General features: G+C 41.2%; 1 protein-coding gene across 4 annotated transcripts in view; it reads left to right on the top strand.

Moving 5' to 3' along the window:
- LOC109919596 (regulation of nuclear pre-mRNA domain-containing protein 2-like) overlaps nt 1–18,922 on the top strand; it is a 74,348-nt gene that overhangs the window by 800 nt on the left and 54,626 nt on the right. The window lies entirely within an intron of this gene.

Below are 18,922 nucleotides of genomic sequence, written 5' to 3'. Positions count from 1 at the left end.
CTATTCAAACCTACTTGAATTGACTTCGGGATGTTTGAGTTCTGGTCTCTCTTTCCATCCCCATTCTTCGCTCCACTCTTGGGCTTATTAAGTGGACGTGAAGGGACAGGTCAGGTTGAAAGGCATCTCAATTTTCAGGAGCTATTTGAATTCTGCAATACTGATCATGTATGATGATATCGTGGGTGGTTGGTACTACATGAAGCTTTGTGTAGCTATGTTTCAAGAAGGATGTGTCCTTGGTGTGCACAGGGTAAATAAATTGCTGTGGAAACAGTGCTTAGTAAGAAATCTTAAAAAAAAAAATGGATGGATGCCAGAAATTGCTGGTGGATGGAGAAAACTGAATTGATAAGATTTTGTTAATGGCTTTGCTTCCGAGTACAATGTGTAGAGATACAGGCGTTTTGTAGTTCTGCTACTGTGCTGGGATGTGCAGAACTCTCACTACAATGAGCACACTTGCAGTGTTGTTAGTTTGTAAACTGACTTGTGTTGCACAAGTACTTGCTGCCAAATAAGCTGTTTCTCAAATTTTAAAAGTTATATTGTTTTCTCCATTTATATAAATTGGGTGTTGTGTTCTGTATGTGAATATTATGAGGCTGGTCAACTCTAATATGAAACAAAGAACTGTGGATGCTGAAGATCTGAAACAAAAACAAATTGGTGGAGCAACTCCGGTCTGGCAGCATCTACGGAGAGGAAAAAATAGTTAGCGTTTTGAGTCCAGTTCTGAAGAAGGGTCATTGGACCCAAAACGTCAACTGCATTTTCTCTCCATGGATGTGCCAGACCTGCTGAGTTTCTCCCGCAATTTGCGTTTTGTTTTGTACTAGATGTACCAGGCTTGTGAAGGTGTGTGGGCGGGATGGCCTGTCATTTACTTAACCGGGCGTCACTGGTGCGTGACTTTAATGGTTTTGCTTTGGTGTTATTATGGCTGCAAGAGACCTGCATTGTTGAGGGTTAAAAGCATTAAAGCAATTCAAAAGCACCTTTTAAGCTGTGCCCGTGCTGCTATAAAATGATTTGCATGTTTGTAGGTTAGGGTGACATGTCCTCTGAGTCCCTATTCTCCGTGCAAGGTAGGCTAACCTTTTTGCTGCAACTTCAGACAGAGCAGCTCGATCTGATGTTATTTGTGTAGTATGTTGATCTTTCATGTACCTCACCACACTGCAGTTGGAGGTGTTTTTAGCAGCTCTAGGCTCATTCTGTAATCTACCTTTATGTTTCTTCAGAAGCAGCCCCATGTCAAAGATAATGAATTGACCGCAAGTTGCACACCCAGTTGAGTAGATGAAAACAGTTGTCGGAGCTAAGATTTCAGGAAAACACAACGTGTTGTGAAACATTTGTGCTGGTGCCCTCTTTGGCACTTACGAAACACCTGGTTTTAAAGTTGAAGAGTTTCAGTTTGAAATTCACCTTTGGAGAGCACATTTTGAGCTGGACCACAGGCACCGCTGGTGATGATGGGTGCGACTTGCGAGTTAAAAGAAGTTACTGTTCCATTAGTTTGATAATGTGTTACCAGTGTGCTACGTGAGCCTATGTAAATACCAGTACGATATAATGCTGCAGATGGTTGCCATGGTTGTATACACAGAATTATACACTATGGACAAATCGTAATGTCTAACGTGAGCACTTGGAGCAGAGTTCTTAGCTTGGGGCACTTTGTCACGCGAGGGAATTGAAGAAATCTCGTTACGAGGATAGCGCAGTGGAAGACTACAGTTGGCTTTAGTATCAAGGCTAAGGGAAGAGAAAAGTTATTCAGTGATTCCTGCTGATTAGGTGTCTGTGGGAATAGACCTTGAATGAGAACTTATTTGTGCTTGGCTGTGATGCCTCCCTTTATCTGAAGAGCATGTAAACACTTCCCATCTAGGTGCATGTATCAAGTCCAGACTCTTGCTACTTGTACCCTCAACTCGAAAGAAAGTGTTGCATTTCTGGAGCACCTCTTGTATCATTGGATGTCTGAAAGCAGTTTACAGTGAATGAAGTACAGTTACTGTTAGAAAGTTGTGGGGGGGAAAAAGGGCAGCTAATTTGCGCACAGTAGATTCCAACAAACAATAGTGTGATAATCTGTTCATCAATTTGTAACGTTAGTTGAGAGACAAATATCAGCCAGGACACTAGGGAGAATTCCCTTGCACTCTTTGAAATAATGCTACGGGACCTTTTACATCCAACTGAGGGGTTTTAATGCCTCACCTGAAACCGGCACCTCCAGCAAATCTGGCACTTGAGTCTTTGTCCTCAGGCCCTGGAGTGGGGCTTGATCCCACAACCATGTAATTCCAAACTGAGTGTGCTACTGGCTGAGCCACAGCTGACACATTCAGTGTCATTTGGGAGTAATGCAGGGGTCTGGAAGAACCCCAAGCTTTATAGAATAAATTGGGAATGTTCTCCGATAGAATAAAATGAAGGAGACTCATCTTTCCTTCAAAGAACACCCAGGTATGATGCACTATATGGCTTTTCTCTCTGATTTCTGTCCTTGGCTCCTATTGTAGAAACTGGCTGCTGGCAATCTTTTTAACAAAGGTCACAGTTGCTCTAAACGCAAAAGAGTGAATGGCTGTTGTTAGGTTTGGATTGGCACCTTCCTTGCGCAGCCCCAAATCCCATTGCGAAACTAAAAGAACAAAACTCTTTCCTGCAGAGAGTCTAATCTGTTTCTGTCCTTCCAAATGTAAAAAACTTAGTGCGAGTGAGAAGTCAGAGTTAGATTTCCGACAACTGGCAATTGTATCAGCTCTCGGCAAAATGCACGTTAGTACAAAACACGAAGAAGACAGATTGGAAAGAATTTTTTTTCTTCAGTCATCATTATAATGTGTACACTACTGCACTATGCAGCTCCAGAATGTGTGCAGAGTTTTTTTGCCAGTGTTGATGGAGAGGACTTTTGTTAAAATTGAACGGTGTGGAGGAATCGGGGTGTGCAGGTTTCTTCGAAGGTCTGAATCCATAGTCTTGTCTTCTAATTGACTTGGTTGTGTTTAATCTTTTTGCAACAGTGCAGGCAGGTAGTTGTGGCTACAAATCATCTCTGCCTTTACTGATCCCTACGAGTTCCACATTTGGTGGCATACTCGACCTTAAGGTCCTTGCTCTCATTTGCAAATTACTGCATACCTTCTCTCCAAAGTATCTTTGCAATCTTCTGTTCTGACTTGTCCTCAACCAATTAAACTCCATTACCAATGGCAAAAATCTGCCATTGGATCTTAACTTTTTTTGCCAAACATGACTACACATTGTCTCTTCCTTCAGCATCCTCAAAATTTAATTCTTCTACTGCACGTTTGCCCATTCTACTCCTGCATTCTCCTAGCCAAATACTGTACCACCTTGTGATGAAAGCAGAAAGTGCTGGAGAAACTTAGGTCTGTGGAAGGAGAAACCAAGTTAAGATATTGCATACAATCTGACTGTTCTTCAGAACAGTTCTGAGACACCAGTTCGCACACTGTGATTTCCTGCAATTGGCAGGGTTCATATCAAACTTGAAAAGTTGACCCTGTTTCTTTCTCCACAGATGTTTCTCCAGCATTTTCTATCTTGTACCGTTCTTGTCCCGACCCGAAATGTCAGCTTTCCCGTTCCTCTGGTGCTGCCTGGCCTGCTCTGTTCCTCTAGCTCCACACTTTGTCCTCATTTCAGCTATCCTTGTTGTCACAAATCCCGTAAGCCAACGTATCAGTATGCTTGTCCGTCTGTGAAGAATTACTTGTATGGAAATAGCCTGTTGTGCACTTTGTTTGCACACTAATACTTGCTTTTTAAAAATGTTATGCACTTGGATTGAGAGCAAATTGGTGTTTTGTTTGTCAGATCGGGCTTGATATTCTGGCCTTTTCTCCATGTGTGATTTTTGCTTTTTGGGGGATGGTGCAAATTGAAAATATTGGGTGGAAAAGTATTCTGTAGTCTCGCCTTTCTCTTTAACTGTTTTGTAACAATGGCATTGTTTTTAGGGGGTTGGGGTGGTTCTTAACTGCTTTGAGTTATTTTAAGTTCTTTGAGGAGATAACATGCAGGATAGATGAAGGAGAACCGGTAGATGTAACATATTTTGATTTGTAAAAGGCGTTTGATAAGATGCTGTGCATAAGGCTGTCGGAGGTGGTACATTAGAATGGGTAGAAGACTGCCTAACTAATAGGAGCCAGAGAGGTGGATCATTTTCAGGATGGAAACCTGTAACTAGTGGAACGCCACTGGAATCTGTGCTAGAGCCACAGTCATTTGCAGTTTATATTAATGACTTGGACAATGGAAGTAAATGTTCTATCGCCAAGTTTGCAGATGACAAAAATAGATCGGAAGGCAAGTAGTGAGGATGACATGGACTCTACAGAGAGATGAAATGAATGAGCAAAAACCTAGCAGATGGAAGTGGATATGGGAAAATTAGAAGTTATGCACTTTGGCAGGATTAGAATTGTCAGGATTGGCGGCACGATGGCTCAGTGGTTAGCACTGCTGCCTCACAGCGCCAGGGACCTGGGTTCGATTCCACCCTCGGGCGACTGTTTGTGTGGAGTTTGCACGTTCTCCCCATGTCTGCGTGGGTTTCCTCCGGGTGCCCCGGTTTCCTCCCACAGTCCAAAGATTTGCAGGTTAGGTGGATTGGCCGTGCTAAATTGCCCGCAGTGTTCAGGGATGTGTAGATTAGGGGGATAGGTCTGGGTGGGATGCTCTTTGTGTCGGTGTGGACTTGTTGGGCCAAAGGGCCTGTTTCCACACTGTAGGGATTCTATGATAGAAGAGCTGAATATTATTTAAATGCAGAAAAATTCCAGATATCTGCTTTACAGAGGAATTTGGGAGCGCCCATGCTTGGACCACAAAAAGCTAGTATCAAAGTTCTGGTGATGGGAAAGGAAAATTCATTTCAAAGGGAATAGAAACATAGAAAATAGATGCAGGAGTAGGCTGTTCGGCCCATTGATCCTGCACCACCATTCAACACGATCATGGCTGATCGTGCATTTTTAGTATCCCATTCGTGCTTTCTCTCCAATACCTCTTGATCCCTTTAGCGGCAAGGGCCACATCCAGCTCCCTCTTGAATATGTCTAATGAACTGGCCCCAACACCTTCTTGTGGGAAAGAATTCCACAGGTTCACAACTCTCCTGAATGGCTCAGTCCTAAATGGCTTACCCCTTGTTCTTAGACTGTGACCCCTAGTTCTGGACTTCCCCAACATCAGGAGCATTCTTTCCGCATTTAGCCTGTCCAGTCCAATCAGGATTTTATATGCTTGTACATGGAGTATGGAGTAGGGAGGTCTTGCTAAAACTATACAAGGCACTAGTCGGATCACAGCTGGAATACTGTGAACAGTTTTGGCCCAATCATCTAAGGAAATGGGCGTTGGAGGTAGTCGAGACAAAGTCCTCTATGTTGATTCCTGTTATGGAAGGATTTTCTTGTGAGGAGAGGTTGAATAAGTTGGACCTGTGCTCATTAGAGTTTAGAAGAATGAGAGTCGATCTTATTGAAACATACAAGAACCTTTCGGGTGGGAGTGTTGATAGTGTAGAGGTGGAAAGTCAAGAGTCTAGGACCAGAGGGCATAATCTGAGTAAAGAGTCACTCCTTCAAGATGGATAAGAATTATGAATTTGTGGAATTCTTTACTGCAATGGGCTGTAAAGGCTGGCTGGTTAATTGCGATAGACATTGTTAATCATTAAAAGCACAAGGAATATGGGAAAATGGCAGCAAAGTAGAGAATTATTAGATCAAACTTGCGTCCGTTGAATAGGAGAGCAGACTCGATAGACTGAATGGCTTCCTTCTGTTCCTGTGATGGTCTTAAGGTCTTGCAGATCGCATGCATAAACAAAATAGAATTTCATGGACAAGACTACCACCATAGTTTTCCTTTCTAGTTTCTTCAAAGATGCCCAAATTGTTCAGATAGAAAATAGGAACAGGGGTAGGCCATTCAACTGTTTGAGCCCGCTTCACGTTTTCCGTATCTTTATGGTGTTACGCTAGAGGATGTGTTGTACTGCATTATTCTGTCCCAGACAGCTCATTGTGAAATTCTTTACTCCCACCACCCTGTAGATGCACACCCACCCCCTCCCACACCTGCTTGCACCCATCCTTTTGCTTTTACGACCTGCAGTGTTTTGAAACCTGATTCTGATGTGCTTTGCTTCTGCCTTGTAGAAAAATACTGCCCTGTCAGTAAATATGTTGAATTTGAAGGAGGCAACTGATTTTAAATGGTGAAGGTACACAGAAAACAGGACGTAATGCTTGTTTTATGGAAAAGCAGAATGCTTTTGCACCTATGCACCTAGAAACAGTGATAAAACTGCAGACAGTGTAGCAAGTTAATTTGATTTCTAGCTTGTTGCTGAGTTGCTCAGAGGATAAATATGTAGGGTTGTGAGACAAATCACGTAATAAGGGGACAGAGGAAGATCAGTTGCCCCATTGTGCCTGTGTTGGAGGCAAGAGGATCTGAATCTGAATAGGTAAGTCTTGCTTCGATTGTACAAAACATTGGTTAAACTGCAGCTGGAGTACTGTGTGCAATTTTGGTTCCCTTGCCTCAAAAAGGATATTGTTGTCATAGAGAAAGTGTAATGAAGTTTCACCAGACTTGTCAAAAAAGAACAATGAACTGCAGTTGCTGGAAATCCAAAACAAAACAGAAATTGCTGGAGAAACTCAGCAAGTTTGGCAGCATCTGTTGGGAGAAAGGAGCATTAATGCTTCTGGCTCAGTGACTCTTCTGAGTTTTCTCAGCAATTTCTGTTTTTGTTTCACCAGACTTATACCTGGGACGGCAGGACTGACTGATGAAGAGAGATTGGGCAAACTGGGTCTGTATTCTGTAGAGTTTTGAAGAATGAGAGATGATCTCAGTGAAATGTACAAAATATTTAAAGGGATGGACAGGGTAGTTGCAGATAAGAATTTTCCCCTGACTTGGTGGGTGAGGGGATGTCTCAAACTGGGGTCACAATTTCAAGAGGGGAGGCCACTGAGTACAGAGAAACGTTTTCTGCTGTTCCCAGAGGACTGTTGTTTTACCCTCCTATTCCATAATTTGTCTGTCAACCCTACATATTTATCCTCTGAGCAACCCCACAACAATCTAGAAATTAACAAATCAACTTGCTGCGTTGTCTGCAGTTTCATCACTGTTTCTAGATGCATAGGTACAACAAAATCCTGTTATCCCATAAAAGAAGACAGCAACTGTCTCGTCTTTTGACTATGTTTAACGCAGAGATTGATGGATTTCGAAATGCCAGTGACATGAAGAAATATGGGGATAGTGTGGAAGGATAACTTTGAGGAAGTTTTTGAGAGTTCCTGAACTGGTTGCTAGGTTGAGGAGTGGCCTCTTGCTCAGGATTTGAAGGAAGAAGCTGAGTTGGAGATTATGGGAAAGGATTACTTCCACTCCTATGGTGACTTTATAAAAGCTGAAAGAACTGGGAATACTGTAAATCAGAGACAAAATCAGAAATTGGGGAAAAGCAGGTCTGTGGAGAGAACTCAGTTAACGTTCTGGGTTGAGTGACCCTTCCTCAGAACAGTCACTCAACCTGAAACATTAATTCTGGTGACTTTTTGTAATTGTGTGGTAGTTTTCTCATAGTTCTAGAAGTTTATCACGTCTAATAATTTAAGAATGAGATGAGGAGGAATTTCTTCTCTCAGGGTTGAGTGTCTTTGGAATCCCTTGCTGCAGCTGCAGAGATCTTGTACATATTTAAGGCTGAGATAGAATTTTGATTCAGAGGGGAATTGAGGGTTATGAGGAAAACACAAGAAATTGGCCACGAGTGTTTTAAATCAACCATGATCCTATTGAATGATGGAGCAGGCTTGATGAACTGAACGGCCTACTCGATTTCTTATTTTTTATGGCTTTAACATCCTTCTTGTTACCAGGCCAGTTATGAACATCCCTACCCTCCAAATAAAAAGCTACTTAGCTGACACTAGCTAACTGTAATTGGCTGAGAATTAAACTGGGGCTTACTCATTTAATTCACTCAGTTGCTGCTTTATCAACTGGGCCACTAGAGGTGTTTATTTTCAGTTTTTTAAAAATAATACTTCTGACAAACTGTCCGGTGTAAGGAGGAGTCAGGTTCTTAATCTTGACCAACTTACTCAGAGCATCGTAAGTTTGAAAACTGGAGATGAGAGCTCAGACAAGTGTAGTTAGCTCCAATATTGGAACATTTTCATCATAGGCTCTACTTTTCTTTCAAAAGATGAATGGGTAAATGAGCTGTATGATGTTACACCCTCTATTGTAGATGAGAAATGCCCAAGATTTGACCCAGGGACTGTGGGAGATACCTGACGTTATGATGAAGGTGTCACAACTGGCTCTTGTTGGGCAAGATTTTGGGGGAAACCGGGGCTCTGCATTGCTTTTGGAAACTAGGTTGGTTAAACTGGGATCAGTATTGACCACAGTGCTCTCCATGGTAACCAAACGCATTGCTTACTATCCAGGTTCCAAAGCAAGGACTGTCCACATGAAGATATGCTGGGTAGCAACTAGTCACGTGTAGTTGTGCCGACATGAGCCACCTGCCTCCAGGAAAATTGTGGGACGGGCAAATTATGTGATGTGGTAACACAGTAAATGATGTCACAACATTGTCCTTTAGGGGAGGAAACTGCCCTCCTTACTTGGCTTGGACTACATGCAACTCCAGACCCATAGCAATGTGGTTGATACTTAATTGTCCTCTGGATGGGCAATAAATGCTGGCCTAGCCAGGAATGCCCTCATCCTGTGAATGAATTTATAAAAAGTAGTACGCAGTGGGCAGTATTAAATACAGTTTAGGTGAGAAAATGAATCATGACCTCAGGATAAAGTTGATTTCTGAATGAACGAATGCTGAATGGGTATGTATGCCAATAACATTTACCCATAAAAATGCACAAAGTAGGTAACAAATTAGATGTGTGGCGGCTCTGATGGAGTCATCTAGACTTGCAATGTTAGCTTGTGGCCTCTCCATGGATGCTGCCTGACCTGCTGTGATTTCCAGCATTTTGTTTTTGTTTTAAATACAGATTCTAGTAACTGCAGTAATTTCCTCCTAGATATGTGGCAAAGTTGGGTCTGCCTTCACCTACACCTCTGCTTCTGGACTCTGACTTACTGTGACATTTTGCAGATAAGTTGATATGGTGACATAGACAATAGTTAAACCCAGTGAAGTTTATTTTGTCTTATTCTGATGTTTCGTGAGAATCCTTTATTCTTTCCTAACTTCCTGAAGCCAGATCTCCCAAGGTATTGCATATTCTTTGACTTTCATGTACGGCCACTTTGCTGCTTAATTGTGCAGGTTTTTCAAAAAGTCTGATCCTATGCTGAATGCACATCAGTTTTCCAGCAGGTGTCACTGGATAGCCGTTATATTTTTGTTTCATTCACTGTATCAAGATTATTTGTACCATCCCAGTCACTTCATTTTCTGAAGAAGGGTCTAGGCCCGAAACGTCAGCTTTCCTGCTCCTCTGATGCTGCTTGGCCTGCTGTGTTCATTCAGCTCTACACCTTGTTATTCTCAGATTCTCCAGCAGCTGCAGTTCCTACTATCACTGTTCTTGGGGAGGTGAATTAAGTTAGTTGGGCTGTCATTGGAACTGAAACCTCCTGACTTGCATAGTCCAACACCACATTGTGTGGTACTTTCACTTGGGTTAGAGCAGTGTTTCCTTGACTTTTGAAAGTTGTCATGACCCTTCTGAGAGTTGGGAGGGGGTGCAGATGTTAGAGAAAGAGAGCTGTGGAAGTAGACGGTAGGAAAGACCTGTTGGTGTGGGTGGAGCAAGTACTTATTCAGGCAAAAACTGACTTGTAACTCGATCAGAGCTCCAGGATGGCTGTTGCTGCCTCAGACCTGAAGACCCTACTCACTTGAGGTGCTGGACCCACACTTTTGGGAAGCCCTGCTGTAGAGTTTGGGCAGTTACTGATGATTGTAATTGCTGTGCAAGACATTAACTTTTTTATTGTGACTGTGTTTCTTCGACTGGTGAAAAGAGAATGCTGAAAATTTGTAGGACCTGGGAAGTGAGGGAGATGTTATAAGTATGTTATAAGGCCAATGTCTATTTAAAAGTAGAATGAATTGCATAGTATCTGATATTTGGTGTTCTGCATCAGCTATTTGCAAACAAACAACAACAGCTTATTTTACATACCATTTCCTTCTGAAATCTTTTGTTTCTCTGCAGTGTTCAGATGTGAACAGACCATGCTATTTTTGGTGGTTTGTACTAAGACTTTTGCAGCCAGTAAATTTGCCTGGCTTAAGTGCTTCTCAAGTGTTGCCTACTTAAATTCCAGTTCCACTTTTAAAATTGGGGTGAATTTTCCAATTTCTTTCTGGTGTGCCCTGAGGGAAATTTATACTCCATCCCTTGTCTGCTAGACTGCTCCAGGATGTCACTGATGAGGAATATCCCAGGCTGAGGGCCTTGAAAACAATGGAGTATATGGACAATATTACATCTCCCCCACCATGGACCACCCCCCTTCTCTCGCTCTCGACCCCACCCCCACACACCATGACTCTTTTGCAGTTGTCCTTTGCTCCTTTCCTATGCCGGGTAAGATCTCATGGTATTTGAGCACCCTTTGGTACCTCACCTCAACTGGCTGTTTTCCTTGTGTGGGCCTGGACTGGCTGCTCAATGGCTGGACAGGGTTAGAGTTTCCTGTTCAATCTTGTCCTCTCTCCCTTCGCCCATGCATTCCTGTCTCCTGCAGGATAGTGAGTAGTTGAGAATGAACCAATTATTCTTCCTTAAGCCAAGAGCAATAATGCTGATCATCATGGCCTCAGGTGATATCAAGTAATTTGTCAAGACTGGTGATTGAATCATGTCTTACTGGTCAAACTGACTGGGTCATTGGAAGAGCGAGTATGATCATTTTAAAGGTTTCTTTATAACCTGTTCTTGGTGTAATTGAAATTTTGAATTTCAGTTTGCCACATAACTGCATAAGCTGCGAATAGAATTGTTGTTACTAAGCATTGCTGATAGTGCTTCTTACCATAAAGTGTTAAATTTCTGTTTTATCTATAAATAGAAACTGAAGGGTCCTTTTGCGTTGGTAACAGTGATAGCGGTGGGAGAACTCGAGTGAATATATTTAGCCGTAGTTACAGAAGGGTAGTTAGTTGCAGTTAAATATATCTTCCAACTCAAATCGGGAACTTTTTTTATCTCGAGGAATGCACATGGTCATTTGTTTTCAACCACTTTGCAGTGCTGCAGCCAATGTCTCTGCTCTGGGCTGCTGTGTCTACAAGCCCTATCTTTATTAAAATCAGCTGTAAGGAGTTCACAAGTGGTTTTCTTTCCCTCGTAAGCATTGACATTTCTGCATCTTTGAGGCAACCACATTGCTCTTTGGAACCTTAGCTTCCAATTGGAAAACCGACATATATCATTGCTGTTTTTTATTTTTAAAAAATTGTGGATGGGTAACAATAAATTGGGGTTTGGATTATTAAGAATCTGGATTTTGAACAAATTTAAAGCAAGAACAAAATTACTGAATTGGAGAAATTGTGATAGCAATGAGCATGGATTAAAGAGTTGCTATTATGTTGAATGTATTTTAGGTATTGATTTGGGATTGCTATTACAGCCAGTATATCTCAGCAGTTCTATTGCTAGGATGAGGATTTTTTCCCCCTGTTTGATCAGAATAGCTTTCACAGAATATTAGCTCAGAAAAGGAGGCAATTCCTTCAGTCTGCCAACAGTCCCAGTGCCAGTTTTGAGGGTGTGGGACTCTGAGCCTTTTTGTTATACTCTTCCTTCCTGGTAATGTTTTTGTCAGGTCCTGGATGAAAAAGGAGCTGACAGATCAGATGTTGAGTTTTGAAGCCCACAATAAAGTTGGAGGTCTCATTTGTCATTGGAACAAGGGAAACCAGCGAGTTTATATTATTAGTTGCAGTTCACAGTGGAAAAATTGCCATGTGAATGAAATCACCTTAAGACAGACTAAACTGCAAGCAGAACTTATGAAGACTCACCATTTTAGTGCTTATCTCTGAATTAAGAGGAGCAGTAGTCCACTGATCCTTAAAGCCCGTTTCATCATTCAGCAAGATCATAGCTGATCTGATGAGTTGATAATCCTGTCTACCTCAGATAACCTTTCACCCCTTCGTTTTCGCCCTTTCATCATCTATCTACAGGTAGTTCTGCTATAACACATTTCATCTATGCAAATTGGCTGAAATGCGATTGATGAATAGCGGACGTTGTTTGGATAACGTGAACTTTCTGCTGTACAGGTATAGCGATTTCCCTATAATGCAATTTTCTATGAATGATTTTCCTATGGTGTGATTTTCTATAGCGTGAGGTCACAAGAATGCAACTGTCCCGTTATAGGAGAACTATCTGTACCTCTGCCTTAAAAATATTTATAAACACTGCTTCCAGCCACTTTTGAGGAAGGTAGTTCCAAAATCTTGACCTTCTGTGAGGGGAAAAAAAATGCTCGTCATTTGTCTTGAAGGATAACTTTTAAATAGTGACCCCTAATTATCCATTCTCCTATAAGAGGAAACACACTTTCTTCATCCATCTGCTAAAGACCCCTCAGGACTTTGTATGTATCAATCGCCCTCTTACTGTTGTAAATTCCAGAAGATACATGCTAAGCCTGCCTATTCTTTCCTCATAAGGCAACCTTCTTATTACAGGTGTTAATACTGTAAACCTTCTCTGAATTGCTTCCAATGCACTGACACCCATCCTTGAATAAAGAGACCAAACCATACACAGTACACTAGATGTGACCTTACCAATGCCTTGTATAACTAAGGGATAACCACCTACTTTGGGTATTCAATTCCATTTGCAATAAACAATAATGTCCTGTTAGCTTTCCAAATTGTTTGTTGTACCTGCGTACTAATCTTGTGAAATTCACGCACTTAGGTACTCAGATCTCTGTGTTTCTCAGAGTTATGGAACCTCTCACCATTTAGCTAACATGTTTGTTTTTTTTTGTCATTCTTGCTGCCGATTCCCATTTGCCCACATTATATTCCATTTGTCAAATTTATCCCACTTAACATACCTGTATTCCTTCATGGCCTTCTCATGTTGTCTTCACAACTTGCTTTCCTGACTGTCTCTGTATACGACCTGCCCCTTCATCCAAGTCATTTATATAAATGGTTAAAAAATTGAGCCCCCAGTTTTAATCCATGACACGACACTTTCTACATAGTCATAGAGACAGTAACAGACCTTTGGTCCAACCAGTCCATGCCAAACATAATCCCAAACTAAAAAGGTCCCACCTGCCTGCTCCTGACCCATATCCCTCCAACCTTTCCTATTCATGTATCTATCCAAATGTCTTTTAAATGTTGTAATTATACCCACATCCCCACCACTTCCTCAGGAAGTTCATTATGCACGCAATCCATTCTCTGTAAAACAAAAAAAAACCCCTCATGTCTTTTTTAAATCTCCTTTCACCTTTAAAATGAGCCCCCCCATCTTGAAATCCCCCATCCAGGGAAAATGCATTCCTCATTAACTCTATCTATACCCCTCATTATTTTATAACATGAACCATTTATGCTTGCTGTCCACCTCCTGTTATCTCAGCTAATCATTTTTCCATGCCGATATGTTAATCCTACACTGAGGTTGTTTTTTTTTTATTTCCTCAATAATCTTTATCAGAAGTTTTTTGGAAATCTAAGTACAGTGCATCCATCAGTTTCTCTTCATCCACACCACAAGTTTCTTCAAAAAACTCTTGCTTAAACACAATATCTCCATCACAAACCACATTGACACTGCCTGATTACTTTTTTTTTCTTCATGTCCTGCTGTGACTTTTAAATAAGTTCTAACATTTTCCTTATGACCAATATTAAGCTAACTGGCTTGTTGTTTCCTGGTTATTGTCACCCTCTTTTTCTGAGTAAAGGAGTTGAATTCATTATTTCCCAATTTGTTTGGAACCTTCCCTGAATCTAGGGAATTTTGGAAACTTAGAACCAATACATCAATTATCTCTCAAACTGCTTCTTTTCTACAATGATGTCCATCAGGATTTTTTCGCCTGCAGCTCCAACTATTTGCTCAGTGTAACCTCCTTGGCAATTGTGATTTTAAGTTCTTCCCCCCCTTCTATTCCCTTATTTACACCTATTTCTAGGATGTCACTTGGATTCTTACAGTGAAGACCAATGTAAAATAACTGTTCAGTTCATCTACCATCTCCTTATTTTCCATTATTAATTCCCCAGACTTGCTCTGTATAAGACCAACATTCACTCTAACTTTTGTTTTTTAAATTTCTGTAGCAATTTTTCTAATCTGTTTTTATCATTGTAGCTAGCTTTCTTTAATCCAATTTGTCTCTCCTTTCAGTCTTTTGATCATTCTTTGTTTATAAAATCTATACAATCTTCTGACCAGCCTCCCATCTTTGTGCATTGTATGCTATTTCATCTCTTCCTTGAACTCAGACTTGGTATCGCTTAATCACACACGCAAGATTTATGTTCTGTTTTTGTCTCGTATTTTTCAAGGCTAATCATGGTGCCTTAGATTGTCAGGCTTGGTACTCTGTAATTTTTTGCATTTATGGGGCAGTGTTGATAATTCCAAGGAATCCACAAAGCCTTCAGCTTGGCTTTCTTTGTTCTACACGAGTTCACGTTTTCTGATTCTGATATTAGTACCAGTTATGACGCAGCTCTCTATCTGGCACTCTGCCAGGCGGCACTCTGGTTTGGAAGGTCCGGAAACTAAATTTGGATCTGTTTTCACCTGATGTCTACATGGGGTAATTTGAAATGTGGGTAATTAGTTGGGGGTCGGTTAGTTCAGGTGGTTGGATGACTGGTTTGCGATGCAGAGTGATGCCAGCACCGCAGGTTCAGTTTCATCCTGGCTGGGGTCACCAAGAATGTCCTGTCTTCTCAATCTTACCTGCGGTAACCCTCAGGTTAAACTCATCGCCAGTTGTTTCTCTTATGAGAGAGCAGCCCTATGTCTGTTGGGACTTTGGTGACTAGTAATTGTGTGGTCGTCAAGATTGGAACCTTCTCCACCAACTCGGCTGCATCCTGTTAAGTGTAGAATTGAATCTAGGATAACCCTATGATGGGTTACCTAGAGTACTTTATCCTCCTGTTGTTATGGGCAATGAAATAATGGATATCTGGAATAAGACAGCAGAGACTTAAGCAGACACTAGTGGTGCTGTGTTTGAAGTAGAGAGAAATGTCAGGGATTTTCTCTAAATTTTAAACTAAAGTAGTAGGAATTGGATGAAAACATACCTTAAAGTATGGTGCTGCTGGAACTTTGCCCTGGATCATACCAAACCTCTCAACCTGAACTGCACTCATCCAGGCAAGTGAACAGTACTCTGTCACACTCCTGATTTGTAGATGGTTGAAAGACTTTGGTAAGTCAGGAAGTGAGACACTTGCTGCTGAGTACCCAGCCTCCAAGCTGCCCTTGTAGCCACAGTACTTACATGGCTGGTTCAGTTTAGCATCTGGTCAGTGGTAATCCCTAGGAATTTGGTGAGGGCATTTAGCAGTTTCAATGCAATTCGGTGTGAAGAGGAGGTGTTTAGACTTTCTCTTATTGGGCATGTTCATTGCCCGGCACTTGTTCATATGACCCTTATTTGCCGCTTGCCAGAGCGATTTTGAATGCTGACTGGCTGTGCCACTTGCTGGCACGGTCTGCTTTATTTAAGGTATTACAAATGAAACTCACCAATGAATATCCTAACCTCTTTGTTGAGACATTGCTTTTATTTTTTTTTTCAGAACATTCTCATGTCTACACCTTGTTATCTCATCACCAGTTGTGATTTGTTGAGCAATTTCCGGGTCTTGGAATTGCAGAAGACTTAGTGTGACAGCATAAAGCTATATTGAAACATTAAAATCCCTTATGATTCAAAAGATTGAAGACACAAGTCTCACTTCAAGAATTGAGTGTACTTCATTCTGGGCTGAGATTCTAGTATAGTACCTAGGGGATGTTGAAATATCAGAGAAGTTCTCCTTTGGATTAGGTGGCCGTGTTGTGTTGGTTTATGTGGATCATGTAGCAATATTTTGAGTAGGACAGAGTTCTTCTCATCAGGAATGCAGTTATAGTGGAGGTTCACTAGATTGACTCCAAAGGTGATGGGTTTGTGTATTGAAGAGAGATTAAGCACTTTAGGCCTATACTGTCTGGAGTTTTGAAAAATGAGAGGAGATCTAGTTGAGCGATTGACAAAGTAAAGCATAGAGTGGATGTTGTCCCTTGTAGGCATTTTAGAGTGAGAGATCATAGTTTTAGGCTAAGGGAAAGCAGGTTAAGAGAAATTGCTTCTCTCAAAATGCTGTTCCTGAGTGGAAGCCGGGACGCTGAATAAATTTGAGAAGATGGATTTTTGAGTGATGTGTTGATGAGTGATGGGTTGATGCCTAGTTGAGATCAGCCACTATTGTGTGAAATAGTGGAGCAGGGTGAGGGGCTAAATTGCCTACTCCTAGTTCTGATCCTGGATGTAATTTCTCTCTAAACTAAAAACCAATGAACTTATCCCTCTTTTCTGTTATTTGTGAGATCTCACTTGAACTGCAATAGTCACTGCACTTCAGAGTAGTTTGTTGGATGTCAAGTACTTTGTGATAGTTCTGAAACTTTATCAAGTGTTGTGTAAGTTTAAGTTTGGTTTTTGTTGAGTGAGCTACAAATTGGTGAGGATATTTCTCTTTGTAGCATGTAAGCATACTTCATTGGCTGTAAAACACTTTGAAACATCCTGAGCTTGTGTCGCTGTATTCCTACCTGACCGAGGAGCTGTTCGCTCATTAGAGAGAGATGACTGGTGGTGGTTTAAACTGATGGTCACCATGCCTCAGGCGAGGGGAGAGGTTGACAAGGAGAGTCCTTCATGGCAACGTCAGCCTTGGTGAGTGAATTGCTGTTGGCATCACTCTGCATCACAAACCAACTGACTCTCTTGCTCGTGAGGGAGTGCTGTCTAAATGCAGGACTTTCTTTTATGCCCTTGAAGATTTTAAATAAATTTTCTTACAGCAGTTCTATGAAGAAAAGCATTTTCATGGCTCTAGGATCTAGTTTTAGAAGGAGAGAGAGGAAACCACAAGCTTGCACCCACTCCTCAACTTCAAATTTCCTGCCCCCTCCATTTTGTATTTTAAAATTTCTACATACCTTTCAAGGTGATTGGCAAAGTATGTCAATAATCCACAGCTCTAAATGGCTTTGTTTGCTAGTGGTAGTGTGGGTATCTAAGACTTTGTACCAGTTTTACAAGATCTTGATTTTGATATTGAGGTAGAAATTGCTGGAAAAGTACAGCATGTCTAGTAGCATCGGTGGCGAAAAAGCACAGTTAACATTTTGGGTCCAGTAACCCTTCTTCAGAAACATTAAGTCTGCTTTCTTTCCACAGATGCTGCTGAGTTTTTCCAGCAAATTTGTGTTTCTAATTTCCAGTCTCCACAGTTCTTTTTTATTTTGGTATCATTCATCCATGCACTACCTTCAGATCACAGTTGCCAAATAAGATTGATTTTGAGTTGTGGGTTGCTGACTTTTACTTTGTATCTGTTTAATTTTAATTTTTAAAACAATGGCATGTGGAGAAGGCTATTCTGTGGAACACCATCTGCATCGGAAAAGGAGGAGATAAATCTGAATATAGTCATTAGGTGATGCTAAGCCTGGTCGTTAGAAATGTTTAGACCTAGGAAAAAATTGAGTTGAATAATTTTGGGCCATGGGAAAGGATAAAAGCACTCTGGGCCAAAGAGACAAGATTTTGGGAAGTAGACAGGTGTTGGGTGAGAGACAGAATTAAAAGCGATGAAAGACAGGCAGAGGAATGTGAATGACAAGATTCGAGAGCAACCTTACGTTGGAAATCCCTGTGGAGCTTGTCGCAAAGATAAATAATTTTATTCTGTAAATGGGGCACTTGAAACCATTGATGTCATTTCTTGGTAAACAGAACCAGTGTTAGTGGGAAACGGTGAGAAATTTTGTGGAGCTCACAGAATCACACTCAAATGAGTTTCAGTTTTGCTTCTAGGGGGTCCATGATCACGTGTAGAATGAACTTCCTGAGGAAGTGGTGGATGCAGGTGCAATTGTGAAGTTTAAAAGACATTTGGATAAGTACTTGAATAGGAAAGGTTTAGAGGGATATGGGCTAGGTGCAGGCAGGTGGGACTAGTTTAGTTTGGAGTTATTTTTGTTATGGACTGGTTGAACGGAAGGATCTGTTACTGTGCTGTTTGACTCTATGGTCTAACGTGGTCAATATTTTAGTTCATTTTAGTAATTTTAAACAACTCAGATTTGTTCCAACATTGTGCACCAATTTTGGACCTCCAGTGTGCTTCTCTCACAGCTGTGGGGATTGTAAGCAGGTGAATGCAAATATATAGTGAGATCTGACATGAAAGCATTCTTAAAAGCAAGATACTCTGGAAATACGTAGACTGGTTAGGGTTAGCATAAAGAAAAGACTGGTTATGATACCTTGTGTCTTGTCTGACCGATTTCTATTGATTTGGGGCGATGCAGCGGCTCAGTGGTTAGCACTGCTGCCTCTCAGCACCAAGAACCTGTGTTCCAATGGGAATATTTCAGCTGCTCTGTACTTTCACAAGAGCTCATTTTCACAGTCAGTATATTGCAATGTATTTCTATATGCTTACTTGTATTATGATTCCAGCTGATGGGATTACTGGACAAATCAGATCCCAGAATGACACCTGGCTTGATGGACCATAAGTTTTCATTTTTGCAGCTTTTTACTGTTATGGTTAGTTGCTGAA

This window comes from Rhincodon typus, chromosome 46 (genome assembly GCF_021869965.1).
Source record: "Rhincodon typus isolate 14 chromosome 46, sRhiTyp1.1, whole genome shotgun sequence".
In the NCBI taxonomy this organism is placed as follows: Eukaryota; Metazoa; Chordata; class Chondrichthyes; order Orectolobiformes; family Rhincodontidae; genus Rhincodon; species Rhincodon typus.
Note: the sequence above shows the minus strand (reverse complement) of the source record. Positions and strands in the feature narration are given on the sequence as shown.